Raw genomic sequence first — 15,258 nt, forward strand, 5'->3', positions numbered from 1 at the left:
CCAATCCCTTTCCTGACCCACCTACAAACTGAGAAAGACCCTACTCAAAAGGAGCAGAAAAAGAATATTGATAAAAATGTGGTCTGCTATATGATTCGGCAAGGTATCCATATAGGCCAAATAGGGCTGCCAAATCTTGAGAAAGATGTTATATTCATTTCTAAGAGTATAGAGTATACGTGATCCTTTCAAGTGCAATACATGTATTCATTTCTTGAAGCCATCTAGCAATGGGAAGATGGGAATCCTACTTCCATGTGATGGGTATGCACTTCCTGGCAATGCAGAGGGCTACTGTAAGAAACTTCTTTTGGAAGTTTCTTAAATGTGCATTAATGGTTGCAAAGTTCCCTAACAAGCAGATTTGTGTGGGAAGGTACATCCAGTGCACTTTGTCATAATGTCACTAAAGTCATAAGTATTGTACATGACCAAGTGCAGTTTAAGAACGAGCCCTTCTCTATAACACATCTAAAACATAGATTTTTTTATAGATGTTTCGATTCTTTCTTTCTTTTCTTTTTTCACAGTAAAACTTGGCCCCCACTGGAATCCATTTCAACAGAAATCAAGCGGCGTATAGCCTCCCTTGCAAGCAACACACAATCACCTTTCTAGTAAGAGGTGAGCAATCTATAATCAAAAGGCAGATTTTGGACAGAATATTACTTAACGTTTCACAAAAATGGGAAAACCATTGTAATAACTAGTACTTCAAAGTAGCAGGACAGCATATCTAGTTGTAAATTGCTCTGATGTGTTCATGCTAAACCTCTTAATACTTGTGTTGCATCGCTAAAGATGTGGGTGATTTCCTGACCTTTAAATAGTACACTGGATGCCGAAGCTGCCACCGCTTTGTGATAGTTTCTAATGGCTGTTGTAAGAGGCCTGCTGATGATGGCCATTCCCAAGGAAATGTATAATCCTCTGGGGATTGTCGCACCATGTTTGTCTGTGTTTTTCTGCCGGCCTGTGCTTCTGTTGCCTTATACAGTATATGTTTTGTCAGTGTTTATCTAAATGTTTGTGTCCTGCCATCTCCCCACTGTCCTCTGTCAAGAGTCAAGTAGTTTCATGTGTAAGATGATGCTGATAGTTTGAAGGCAGAGGGATTAGTTTAGGGATTAGTGACATGTTATCTGCATGAGTTCGTAAACATGCACACATCATTTAAACCTTAAACCTCAACATCCCAGCCTGAGTGCACTGAAGTTACACTGTAGTTATATGTAGAGTGCTGATTACTTCAATTTGTCAAATGCAGTACACCAACCTGTATCTGATATAACAGCATGACAACATAACATGGTTAATATCAACACTGTATGTCCCTGTTTTACCAGACTGCACTGTAAAATACTGGCATGTTGCGGAAATGGGTGTGTTTGTACTGTAAATGATGCAGGTTTTATTTCATTGGGGACAGGGCTGCTTCTTCTTCCCAACTCCCATGCTCTTTTTATTTTGTCTCCACATTTAGCCACATATGAAATGTATAATAGCCGGATGACAGGACACATCAATTATAAACTTTACCATCTTTCTCTGGAGAGTGGCAGAACTTACTAGTTAAAGTAAAGTTAGTCCATCAATCCATCCATTATTCACATTTGCAGAAATGAGCCCAGAGTTCTACTGTCCGTATCATACACTATCAATCTCAGGCCGCTCATGCTCCCACTGTACTCTCCAAAATGTCAATGGTGTAATCCAAATATTGGAGAGCATCTTTTGTAATTGCTCAATCAGATATTCCACTTATCTTGGTGGCATTTTATCCTCACTTAAATCCATCCCCTCTGTCATTTTCTCTTTCTCTTGTACTTTTTTGTCCTCATTGTTATTTATTCATCCATTGATTGATGTGTGTTGCGCAGATAGATATATGCATTAGATTGTGCTGCTAATTCATACATTCCCAATAATTAATAAAGCATTGCAGTCATGAAATAACACTACATTGTGCATTTATTTGTGAACTCCCTGCCATAAATTGTTTAGTATGTTTTTAAATCACTGAAATACCATTTCTTCCTATAGTTGACATGTTGAATCTCCAGTCTGAAAATCAATGCAACTGCTTTAATGTTGATGCTAGAATGGATGGTCCACCAGACCCACCCTACTCTGCCTCTGATTGGCTGACCCTGATATTCTTACCCTAACCCTAACCAATATTACTCCTCATGCCTAAACCTAACCAACTAACCAAGCCAACCAATGATGACAACAAGTACTAGCCAGTTAGAGGTGAGTCAAGCCGTCCCTCAAACCATCCATTCCAGCATTAACTTTAAATAAACCCACAAATCAGCAACTCTTATTTTATTTTATTTAGTAAATATTCTTAGGCCTGTACAATTCTACAGTTTAGCAGTAATGTAGATCAGAGCTTCTCAATTTCTTTTCAGCCAAGATCCCCTTACAAGATAAAGCTCTCATGTACAGTAGATGGAACTAGATTTGGAGGCTATTGTTGGTAGTGGTAATATCACACCACAGCGATACTAGTGTGGTGTGGTATCATATTTATCATGGCCTACTTCTGTTTTGTGAAAAGCCTACTGAGCATAACCGATGCTTTAGTGATCTAAGGTGCCACAAAATGAAGTGAGAGACATTTAAATGAGGCAGAATAGGATGAATTTACACTTAGTATGTAATCAATAAAACGAGTCTATAGCCATGCTAGCAGCATTGTGAGTGGTGGTTTGCTTGAGCTAAATGCTAACATGGTCACAATGAAAAGGCTAACATGCTGATGTTTAGCTGGTAGAATGTTTGTTCACCTTAGTTTAGCATGCCAAAATTTGCTAATTGGCATTAAACAAGTTTTACCTGACGATGGCGCTAGATGGAAAGTCAGAGGATCACCAAATTCAGTAGGATTTATCCTGTGGGGACCATGAATGTCTTTACAACATTTCATGACAATCCATTGATTAGTTGTTAAGATATTTCAGTTTGGAACAAAGTGGTGGACATTACTATACCTACTGCTAGAGCAAGGGCCACCATGTTCATTGCCTAGAGTTATAAGATTGATACCACTTTTATTAACTTTAAATTAATAAAAGTGTACTTAAAAGTGTAAAAATAATGTGTACTTTTATTACACAGTATGTGTCCGCTAAATATGAAGCTACAACCCGCAAATAGTTAGGTTAGCTTAACACAAAGACTGGAATAGGGGGGTATGACTAGCCTGGATTCCCCGGCCTCATCTAACAAGCAAGAAAAAGTGTACTGTATTTCCTGAAATGTTGAACTGTCCCTATAGTGTTTAGTAAGGTAAAAAAGCCATAAATAAATACAAAAATAAAAATTATAAAATTTGCATGGCTGCTTTACTTGGAACAGGTGTAGGCCTACGTGTTTGTCATGTTTGTATTTCCCTCACCTACAATGTGCAAAGACAGATACAATTGTGCAATTTACTCACATAATGCAAATAAAAATGCAAACAACTGTTGTTATAGTTTTTTATTCCTTCTTTTTGACATGCCTACATTCTCTATTCTTATCCACAAATAAAGGTAAGTCAAAGCTCCTATGTGTGATGCTGACATAATGCAAATCAGACACATTTCAATAAACAAACAAGGCCATGTTTTTATGAAACTTGTTCTTGCTAAATGTGTTCTCGGTTGATTTATAAACATCACAGCCTGTGACATAGTATAGGACGGTGTCTATAAATGATGTGCATTGCAGGACACTAAAATGGACATTTGCCTGTTAGATTCTGTATTGTTATAATAATAATAAAACAGAAAAGAAGGAAAGAGTGAAAAGAAAAGAGGCCTGATAACATCAGATGGTGTTTCTATAATGACTGACTGTATATTTTGATTGCACATTTTATCAGCGAAAGCTGGAAAGAGCTTCAAAGAACAGCACAAGCAGAAACAAAGTGACCCATCTAGGTTTAAACATCAGTCTGAAAAGGTGATCTTTTGAATGTTGAAGTTACAAGCAGGAAATAAACTAAAATATGTCTAACTCCAGATCAAATAATGAAGACAATGGAGGAATTTCCTAATTAGGCCAAAGTGGTCATTGGCTGTCAGCCACAAACTCAAACTGGGAGAGATAAAGAAGTGTTCCAGTTGAAGAATGTGTATGACAAGTAGTGATTGCTGGTTGTATGGCTGGTAAAATAAAAGCCACATCTTTCACAAACATTGTATGTACACATAGGCTAGCACAGGTTTAAACAAGGGCAATTCAATACATCATTAGTACATGAGAAAGTTGCATTTTCCTTTTTGAGTGACCTCATGTCTAAAGGGGCTGAAACAATCTTTAGCGTTCAGATACACAAACAAGATTGTCTTGACTTCCCAGTTTGGGATGAGAGGATGTTTTAAAATGGTACCAATCCAAGTGAACCCAACCTTTTCCTCGGCTATCTGTGTGACAAAATTATAGTTCTCCAGTATGAAAAAATGGCCTGAAACTGGCTGGAATAATAATAATAAAAAAAGATTCAGTGTTTGAAGTTAGCTCACACTATCTGCTGCCAATTGAGATAATCTTTCCCTTTGAGTTCCAAGGGAAACACCCAAGTAAATACCCAGTAAATTATGTTTCTCCATGTTCATTACACAACTTTTATTACTCAACAAGTCCTAAAACGTTGTAGCTTTGGTAAAACAATTGTATAGAACCCTTTCAAAGTTTGCTGAGAAATGTTGCAGTATACAACCCATAACTGGGGCATTTACACAAGAGCTGTGAAGGAGGAGTAGCATGGTGAGATGAGCTACCACCACAACTGACTGTAAAGTGCTGAGACACCTGTAAATCAAGCAAATAAGCTAGCTAGCTAGCAAACCCCGCTGTCCCTCCCTCGCCAATAGGAGACTTTTCACCGCTATGAGAGCTGATAGCAGGTCCGGAGAGGGACAGCTGGCTATAGTTAGCTTGCTAATTCCCCCATGCTTAATGCTACACTGGTTACCTAGCCTGGCTCCGCCCTCCTACGTACTTCCGCTCAATTTTCATTTTCCTTCAGTACAAATGAAATGCACGGGGAGTCTGGTAGGACCAGGCTACTGGTTACCACCACATAGAGAAAACACTGCGGCGGTTATTTCATTAGAATTAAATGACATAAAGTGAACAAGGGTTACAAAAAGTAATGTGAATAAAAAGTTATGTCTTAAGGTCTTCTCTCTGTCTTACCTCTCTTTTTAAAGGTTTTGAATACATTCAACCCACTTTGTCCCGTGGTTGCAATATGCATGATTGTATGTAATCTATAGGCTGTACATGTGTATTTGTTATGTTGGTTTTCTACTTTAGGTTGTTGGTGACCATTTCACAATTGCAAACTAGCAACCCCCAACTTTACAACTTTCACATCTGACAGGCTATAAGTAATAGCCAGGGAGGGAAGAGGGAGCTGCACTCTGGCTTTATTTTAATCAAGAAGTTGTGACCCAGTTGGACAGGATCCATACTGTGAGTTTTATGGAGAGTTTTGTGGGAGCTTCCATGGAGACTCAACTCCTGCATGCAGAATCCTTGTCATGGTTAAAATAACAGCGAATAGCAGGGCTTTTTTGCTCACTGTCTGCAGGCTAACACATAAAAATCACAGCACAGACATTAACACACTTAATCATATCATCTCCAGCAGTGACTCCCAACCAGGGGTACTTGGTAACCAGGGATATAACAGGGGGTATTTATGCAGTTGCCAAGGGATACATAGAAACATTGTAGCTAATTTGAAAAACAAAAATAGAAATAAACATCTGATTTGGAGTGCATGAAAATTAGTAAGGAAGAAAAGTCTAAATAGTTAGCTAAAAGTAATACATATACAGCACAGCAATAGCTAGCTCAACGTTAACTGTTGGAATAGTTAGCTGAAAGTAATGGGTCAGTGGTTGAGATATCTAAGTAATGGATAAACAGTTGAAACAGTTGAGCTAGAAAAAAAGGATACATGGTTGGAATAGTGCCGAAATTAACATGTAAACTGTTGAAAACGTTTTCTAAAAGTAACAGATTAATAGCTGAAATACAGCGGTTAATTGGTTGAAATAAATAGCTAAAAAGTACTAAGGTCGCTAAAATCACAGATAAATGGTTAAAATGTCTTCTGTCACTTTTGGTCTATCAAATGGACCTAAACCTTTAGTTAAATTGTATGAAATAATTACTTTTTTTTAAATAATAGTGGTCATTACCATCTAATTTAAAATCAATTTAAATGAACTCATTTGGATCATGATGGGTGGTACGATGAAGGGGACTTTAGTTTATCTGATTTTATATGTCAGGTGAGAACCACTGATCTAGTGACCATGTTGCTGCTGCCTCCCTTTGTCTTTCTTCTCAATATCACAAATTTAACATACTCCTCTAACTCTTAAAGCTGTAGTGCGTGCATGTAGCGCGTAGTTCCCCCCCCATGAGGAATTCTAAGTTTATTTTTTATTTTATTTAACCTTTATTTATCCAGGTAAGTCGATTGAGAACAAATTCTCATTTGCAACGACGACCTGTCACATTCACACAGTTACACATTCATACCTGGAAGCTGCCGAGTATAACCACAGTCTGATCTGCTGGCCACTGAGCGGTTGGCGGTCTGGGGATTGTGACCTTCGACCTCCCGGTCACAAGCTCACTTCTTTAACCTTTAGGCCACCACTGCTGCTATTGGTACATGACAAAAGCCTTCCGTGATCGCGCTTCACCCCTCCTCCACACAGTTGCTGGTAGCCAAGGAGGACACAGAGGATTAAAAAAACATGATGAACTCTTCAGAAGAAGTAATTATCTTTACTGGAGTTTCTGTGCTATGAGCCATGCTGAGAAATACAGAGAGTTTTGTGGAGTTGATAGTCTTACTTAGAGGATGAGTGATCATACCCTTTGAATTTGTGTTTAGATGTGGGGGACAGTTTATATTATGCTTGTACAAAAAAAGTTTCAGGAGCAGGATATGCTTACTGTAACTCTGCTCTCTATCTCTCCATCTGCATAACTGTCTCTCATGTATTTGTTTATGTAGAGCAAATGTTCATAACTGCTGCTATGACCCATGACCATGTGTTTACATCTTCGCTGTCAGAGCTAGTTGTTTAGATTTGAACATTGGAGTAAACAGGGACTCCTAATCTAGCGTTTGATACTGTCTTGAAATCTCGTCCCTCGGTGGGATCGTACAATGTTGACAAAGACGTTACCTAACAACAGTGGGGTGGTGAGGTCCAAACAGTGGGGTGGTGAGGTCGCTGTGAGAGAGCCCTGCAGGCAGGGCAGAGATGCCCTGGAAAGGCATTATCTCTGCACACTCCATTAAAAAGAACTCTATGAAAGATATCTGATTTCTAAGCATTTTCTGCTTCCTAGAATAGCCTCAGATAGACTCACTCTGTTCTGTCACAAACAAACATGCAGTCATGACTAGAATACATGAAATAAATCCTGCACATTTCTGTACACACTACTGATCTGTAAGGCACACACAGACTCACACTCACTCATTCACAATCACAGTAAACACATAAACTATTGTGTAATTTCCATTACAGCATAACATACTGTAAACAACGGAAAACTGAGACCCTATTATTAATCCACTAACTAATACTTAGCACTGAATAACAACTACCAAAGTTACTAAGTACATTGGAATCAAGGACTGTATACAGTACATAACTAGATAATAATATTACAGTTACTGAAAACCAGATGTCTCATTGCAAATGACTAATTATTTTGTGTCCACAGCAGCTACTACTGGGATCATTCAGGAAGTACATGTCAGATGTTTATTAAAGGGGTACCCCAGCAATTTAGTATTGCACTTCCATGAGGCCAAGATTTCTTTCAGAAATACTGTATCCTACATTTACCATAATGCAACCCAAAGCATCTGTTTGCATCCCTGCCTAGTAGAAACCCCCATTTATATAAAAAAAACTAAAAAACTTTCCGTTACAAATTGTGGTCTTCAGGCCCAAATTAGATACATGTTAGGGGTTATACTCTCAGATGTTAGAAAACTCCCTCCAGTGGACTCCAAAGCTGTTTCACAGGGCCATGATCACATCAGTAGACTGATCTTTATGTATAAAATCAGTAGAGTTCCACTTTTAGAAGTTCCTAATTTGTTTCTTTTTAAATTTTCTGTTGCCCCCATGAGGAATTTTATGTAATGAAAACAACACTGTCAGCGCATCCACATGATTGAGTAAATCAGTCGCTCCAGGATTTCGCAGCCTTTCTTTAAGATTGTTGTGGCCCAAAACAGCTGATTTTGCAGGAACGTTTGTAAAAAATTGCAATAAAAGTTTTTGTTGCAATGAAGTTGTGAGAGACAGTGAAAGTTGCAAAAAAAATAATTTTTTATTTGTATAGTTCTTTAAAAATAAAAAGGAAAATTGTTTTGGGGAGAATAAAATTACTCTGGGCTGAGTTTTCCTAGTAACCTTTACAAAAAGGCTCAGGATGCTGCAAATGTTGGTATAATATGAAAATGGCTGGTGGATTTAATAAGACAAAAAAATAATAATTTATTCAAATATTATCAAATTTGAACATATCTGTCAGTGGCTTGTTGATCTTTACATCATTAGTTAATTTCCTATCCTGGCCTGGGACACACATTCATACGGTTTGATAAAGTACTTATTGGACTTTAACTTATCATTGCACTTAGAATAACGAGTGTAGATGTCCTCAATTTAGGTCATCCTGTACGTCGCATCCACCGTGTGTGTGTGTGTGTGTGTGTGTGTGTGTGTGTGTGTGTGTGTGTGTGTGTGTGTGTACGAGCGATCGTCAGTCGCGTAGGAACTGAGAATCTTTCGCTGTACGTTTTTTTGGTAAATGTGAGATGTTCGAGTCAATCACGTCTCGTCTTCATATCAGAAACAAGGAAATGAATTTGGCGACGTCCGTGTGTTACGTCAACTCGTTCTCACTCCCGCTTGGTCAGTGTTCTCTTAATACATCCATGAGTGGCTCTCAGAAAAACATACTAATACAAAGTCTGGCACGTGGGACTGCTAGGATTGGTCAAAATTGCGAGTCGCACCAAATTCACGGTGATTGGTTGAATTTGCGTGAATTATTGCGAAATCCTGGAGGGACTAGTAAATGAAACATGCTACAAAACCCATTACTAACCTGTTCAAGAGCAGTAAGGCGACATCTGAGGCTTTTCTTTTTTCAGCGCTCTCCAACTAGATAAAAGCCAAACCAATGGTTGTGTTTGTCGTTGCCGTCGATCACTACCTTTTGGGGATTTTAGTCCTTCTGCTGAATGTTTAGGTATTTTCTGAGCAGTACAATCACTGACTGAAACATTTCGAGGACACTTCTTCGGGCTTTAAGCCATGCCTTAACTTGTTGCAGCAGTCCTTTTCGTATCCAAAGCAGAACGCTGCTGTTTCCTTTCTCCAAGGTTCGTACACCTTTTCCAAGGTCAAATTTAAGCACTTTTCATGCACTTTCAAGGTCCATTTTAAAGCTTTTTCCAGTACCTTACACCACCGTAAATTACATACCAATACATAGTCAAAATTATTACTTAGTGTTTTTATCACATAAAATGCTATAAACAGCCAAAATTGTGTTTCATAATAGCAGAAGGATCAGATATTTAAGCAAAACACAAGTTTTAGTTTTCAAAATGTATCACTGTCTAAATAGACTTTGCTTACTATCTAACCTGCCTGAGTCAATGTAAAAACAATTACCCCAAACAAAATCACTCGACAGGTGCAACAACAACCTGTAATTCTATTTTAACCCAGAAGACTCTGACAGTGCACAGGCACCTGCCTGTTAAATAGCCTATATTAATTGAATTTTTTTTTTATTTCATTGCCAAGACATATACATTTATCTGCTGGAATAGAGCAGTGTAAATATTGCATAAGGCCATCCTCAACCTTGCAGTAGGCTACTTGTATGACACTCCATCTGACACGATTTCTGTTCAGCAATCAACAATTGTTGTTATGCACTGGGCTAACATTTGCAGGTTTTAATTTGCGGGTAGTTAATGTTACAGTTACTGTGACGTAACTTTGGCTATGTTCACTGCATATTCCACAAATGAACGTGCTATAACGGACATGCAATACTAACATTACATTATCACACCAAGTACTCTCAGTCACTTAGCTTGTGGATTCCTAGCTAGCAGTTACTAGTATAAACAAATAGGCGTTAACGTGTACAGTAGGCTACTTCAGTTGGCTTACTTGAAAAGTCTGACTTACCCTTCATGTGACTCGAGAGCGCAGACTCGCCCATTGTGAAAAGCTGCACGTCTTTTTTGCAGACTTTACAAGAGGCAACTCGTGGGGTTTGTCCCCGTTTAATCCATAATTTATCTTTTTCATCTTCCAGCCCACGTTCATTGAAACGACAACCACCTCCTACTATGGCCACGCCAAGACCCGCCCTTCAACCGCATTTATTGGCCAGGCGTCCATGCTTACGCAAGGTAACGTAACCCCATTTGTACAGGTCCTATCCCCAGACCAATCGGCTATCCTAACCTTAACCACTCAAGGTCAAAAGCCTAACCTCAACCAATCGAGCTGTTGGGGGCGGAGTCACAAATGGAAATAGACTGGCAGATCGCAGTCACACGTGCACAAGCGAGCAGGTTTCATTTTAGGCTCTCCCACATTTTATTTCTCTATTTAATAAACAAGCTATTCAGTCAGATAGGTATTTGTTGTGAAAGAAATACAGTTAAAATTTCATGCATTTTCAAGCATTTTATCCAAAATGTAAGCACTTTTCAAACCTTAAAAACACAACATCAAAATTCAAGCATTTTCAAGGATTTCAAGCACCTGTACAAACCCTGTTTCTCAGCTGGACGTAAATCGCATCACTCGAGCTGCTGCGTGTGAATGTCGCCGAACAACACCATTTTGTAAATATAGCAATACTGATAAATACAGAGAGTTGTTTGGAGCTGATAGGCTTAATTAGCTTTGTAACAACTCATTTGGCAATGGCTTGAATGTGTGAATGTGCGTTCATTAATATAAAACAGTCGCACACTATAGCTTTAAATGGAACCTAGACAGGTATGTGTGCACCTCACTGTAAAGTGTTACCATTGTATCAGTAACAATTAATGGCCTTTCCACCTTTTTCTTCTTCCTGCTTCTTACAGTGCAGACGCTTTGCTGCTTGCTCCTGCCTCTGCTTGCATATTTCTGCTGATAATCTTGCTTTTCCTCTGAGAGAAACTATGAGCAGCGGCTCTTGGATACTTATAAATCGCTGGACTATACATTTTTTGTAGACATAGTAGGCTATTGCCATATTTCAACATTTTTCTGCATGAGTGTGGCCTACCAATAGCTCAAGCCTGTCCTAAAGTGACTGTAGCTAAAGCTAATTAGCAGCAAGATGTCTCCCTTCTCCATGGAGGACTACTACAAACTCCTTCAGAAAATTGCAGTTCTGGAAACCAAAATTTACTGGTTAGAAGTAAACGTGGAAGTGAACGGATCATGTGGAAATGACACCACTTTACCATTGACCCAAAACAATGGACAAAAGCATGCCAACACACAGCTAACTAGCACCAGCAAGACTACAAACAAACAGCAGGGCTGTGGAATGGGTAATAAATCAACAAGTGGTAGTCCTCCCTGGAACTCTTTTGGTGCAAAGCCTAAGAGTAAATCATTTTCCTGGGAAATGGGAGGACGACTAACGGGCAGGGCACAGCTCCCTGAGATTTGTGATATGACCGGCTGGCCTGCATTATCATCCAGGCAGAGCGCCTCTTCAATCCCTGTACTCAGTAGGACACAGCCGTGGACAGCAGCAAAAGGGAGAATTAGCAACAAAATGCCTCCCCAACACCTGACCTGGATTGTGTCTCATCGTCACACAGCAGGGTAAGGACTGAAAGCAATTCAAAAAGTAAAAAGCTACAGGGAAAGCTAACGACTGGGCACCAAACTCTGATTGTGGGTGACTGCTGTAAAAGACATAAAAAGCAGTAAAAACACCAAAATACTTGGTGGTGTCTGACTTAACATGGTGTCTGACTTGGCCCAAAGAATCTCGGATATCGTGGCAGCACACCCAACTGTGAAGAACATTATACTGCATATAGGGTCACATGATGTTGTAAAGCAAGAGTCTGAAGTGCTGAATCGTGACTTTATGAATCTGCTGAACACAGTTAGCTCCTTAAACGCGAAGGTGTTTATCAGTGGCCCTATACCGCCAGTCAGAAGAGGAGCTGAGAGATTCAGCAGACTGTTGGCACTGAACAGATGGCTTTCAACTGCATGTACCGTCCACTCTCTGCGGTTCATTGACAATTTTAACATTTTCTGGGACCGCAGACATCTTTTTAAAGCAGATGGACTTTTTCTTAACAAGCCAGGAGTAAAGCTGTTCACCTCTAGCCTACTTTACTTTCTACACCACACATCTACTCCCTCGGCCAAGGACACAAGACAAGATAAATCAACACAAACAAAACAAGAGGAAGACACAACAAAGTGCGGCAGTGATCCACCACAGCCCCCACCTGAGCAAAGATTTGACCATGGAGGACCACAGAACGGAGACGAGAAATCTCAACCCCCTTTTTCACCCATCCAACACTCCTCAAACCCCTTACCAACACCAACGCCTTTGAGGATTCATCGCTCTCCCCATCCGCCTTTTCCCCTGTTTCTCCTTGCCACATGTTGGGGTTCACTGACCGGATGGAGCAACTGGTAGATGCTGGAACAAGTTTGCCCCACTACCTTCTCCCATCATTCGCCCCCAGCATCAAACTGACCCTGTTTTGACTGAACCGCTGTAAGTAAAACGCCAGGCACCTCTGCCCCCTCAAGGACGGCAGCGAACTCCTTCTCACTAGACTGATAAGTATGCTTTTGTACAAAATGAAACAAGCTTTAACTGATATGTGCTGGGCCCAGGCTGCATGCCTAGTGGCACTCATGACTCTTTCCAGGACAAGCCTGGGCCCTGTGTATTCAATTCTTCGTCAATGAATGTTGTGATAGGTAATAGAAAAATAATGGTGAATCTGCTAAGTAAGAAAAAGAAGCACTTAACTGCCAACTTAGCAAATTTAGCATCCATTCCTCGTCAGCCACAGCCTGTCCCCAAACGAGACAGATAATTATTTTAACACACTAACATTAGCCTTACTAAACGTCAGGTCTTTGGCGGGTAAATCATTTTTAATCAATGATTTTATTATTTAGCACAATCTTGACCTCATGTTTTTAGCTGAAACCTGGTTAGACTATAATAACAGTGATGCTGTTCTTATAGAGTCAGCTCCCCCTAACTTCAATTTTATGAGCGAATAAGAAAAGAGGTGGAGTCGCCATTTTGTTTAATGACTCGTTCCAATGTACTCAAATATCTTATGGAAACTTTGCTTCTTTTAAATATGTGGCTCTTCAGCTAAGGTCCCTGTCTAGAACTATGGACTGACTCAGCATGTGACGGAGCCCAACAAAACAAGGGGCACACTCTGGATTTGATTATCTCGAAGGGTTTGAACATTTCCAAGGTTGTGGTGACTGATGCTGCTCTCTCTGATCATTCCTGTGTTTTCTTTAATGGCACTCTCTCTGTGCACAAAAGTGTCCAAACAAAGTTAATAAGAAAAAGGTATATCACTGACAACACCAGTGAAACATTCATTCAGCTTTTCTCGTCCACACCCACCCTCTCAGGGGTCTCAGTCACTGAGCTTGTAGACAATTTCAATTGTAAAATTACAAATGTTATTGATGACATTGCTTCCACTAAGGTCAAAGGTGTCTCTGGTAAGAAAAGATCTCCATGGAGAAATGTTATACTGGTAAGAACAGAAAAAAGAGAGTGTCGAAAAGCAGAACGCAGGTGGCGAAAAACTAATCTCCAGGTCCATTATAACACCTATAAAGAGAGACTTCGCATTTATAATTTGGAACTGAGGAATGCAAGGCGGTCCTTCTTCTCGGACATTATTGCCAAAAACAATAATAACTCACATGCTTTGTTTGCTACTGTCGATAGGTTAACAAACCCTCCAGTACCAGTAGCAGCTGGACTTTTATCCACCAAGGCCTGCAATGATTTTGCCACCTTCTTCAAAGACAAAATTCAGAAAATTAGACAAACAATCAGTGCTTCCATATTGAGTACAGGGTATGTGTTGTCACAGTGTCCAGGCAAAACAAATTCCAATATGACCCAATTTCATACGATTAACCGTAAAAACCTGGAGGACATTATACAACATCTGAAAACCTCCTCCTGCTGCCTTGATATTCTACCAACGGGCCTTTTCAAAAATGTTGAAAAATGAAAAATGAATTGTTTGGCTACAGATCTTCTACAGATTGTAAACACGTCTCTTCTCTCAGGTATCTTCCCACAGGCCCTGAAAACTGCAATCATTAAGCCACTCTTAAAAAAGAACAATCTAGACACGTCACTAATGAGCAACTATAGGCCGATATCAAACCTTCCATTTTTAAGTAAAATCATTGAAAAAACGGTTTCTCAACAACTCAACCTTTTCTTGTCACTAAACAACAGTTTTGATGCCTTCCAGTCGGGTTTTCGATCACACCACAGCACTGAGACAGCTCTTGTTAAAGTCTTTAATGACATCCACTTAAACACAGATAGTGGCAAAATTTCAGTCTTGGTATTACTTGATCTCAGTGCTGCAGTGCTCAGTACTAAAGTGGTTTGAGTCTTATTTAAAGAATAGGGACTACTTTGTGTCTATAGGGAATTATACATCTGAGCATACAAATTTGACGTGAGGAGTTCCCCAAGGCTCCGTTCTGGGGCCTCTCCTGTTTAACATCTACATGTTTCCACTGGCTCAAATTATGGAAAACAATGAAATAAGTTACCATAGTTATGCGGATGACACACAAATTTATATAACCTTATCCCCAGGGGACTATAGTCCAATACAACAACTGACTAAGTGCATTGAACAAATTAACGACTGAACTTTCTTAAATTAAATGATGAAAAAACTGAGGTGGTTGTTTTTGGAGCAAAGGAGGAACGATTAAAAGTCAGCACTCAAAAACAACAGACAAAGCCAGAAATCTTGGTGTAGTCATGGACTCAGACCTGAATTTTAACAGCCACATTAAGACAATTACAAAGTCAGCCTATTACCACCTTAAAAATCTATCAAGGGTTAAAGGACGTATGTCTCAGCAGGATTTGGAAAAACTTGTCCATGCTTTTATCTTCAGTAGA

This window comes from Sander vitreus, chromosome 8 (assembly GCF_031162955.1).
Source record: "Sander vitreus isolate 19-12246 chromosome 8, sanVit1, whole genome shotgun sequence".
NCBI lineage: Eukaryota > Metazoa > Chordata > Actinopteri > Perciformes > Percidae > Sander > Sander vitreus.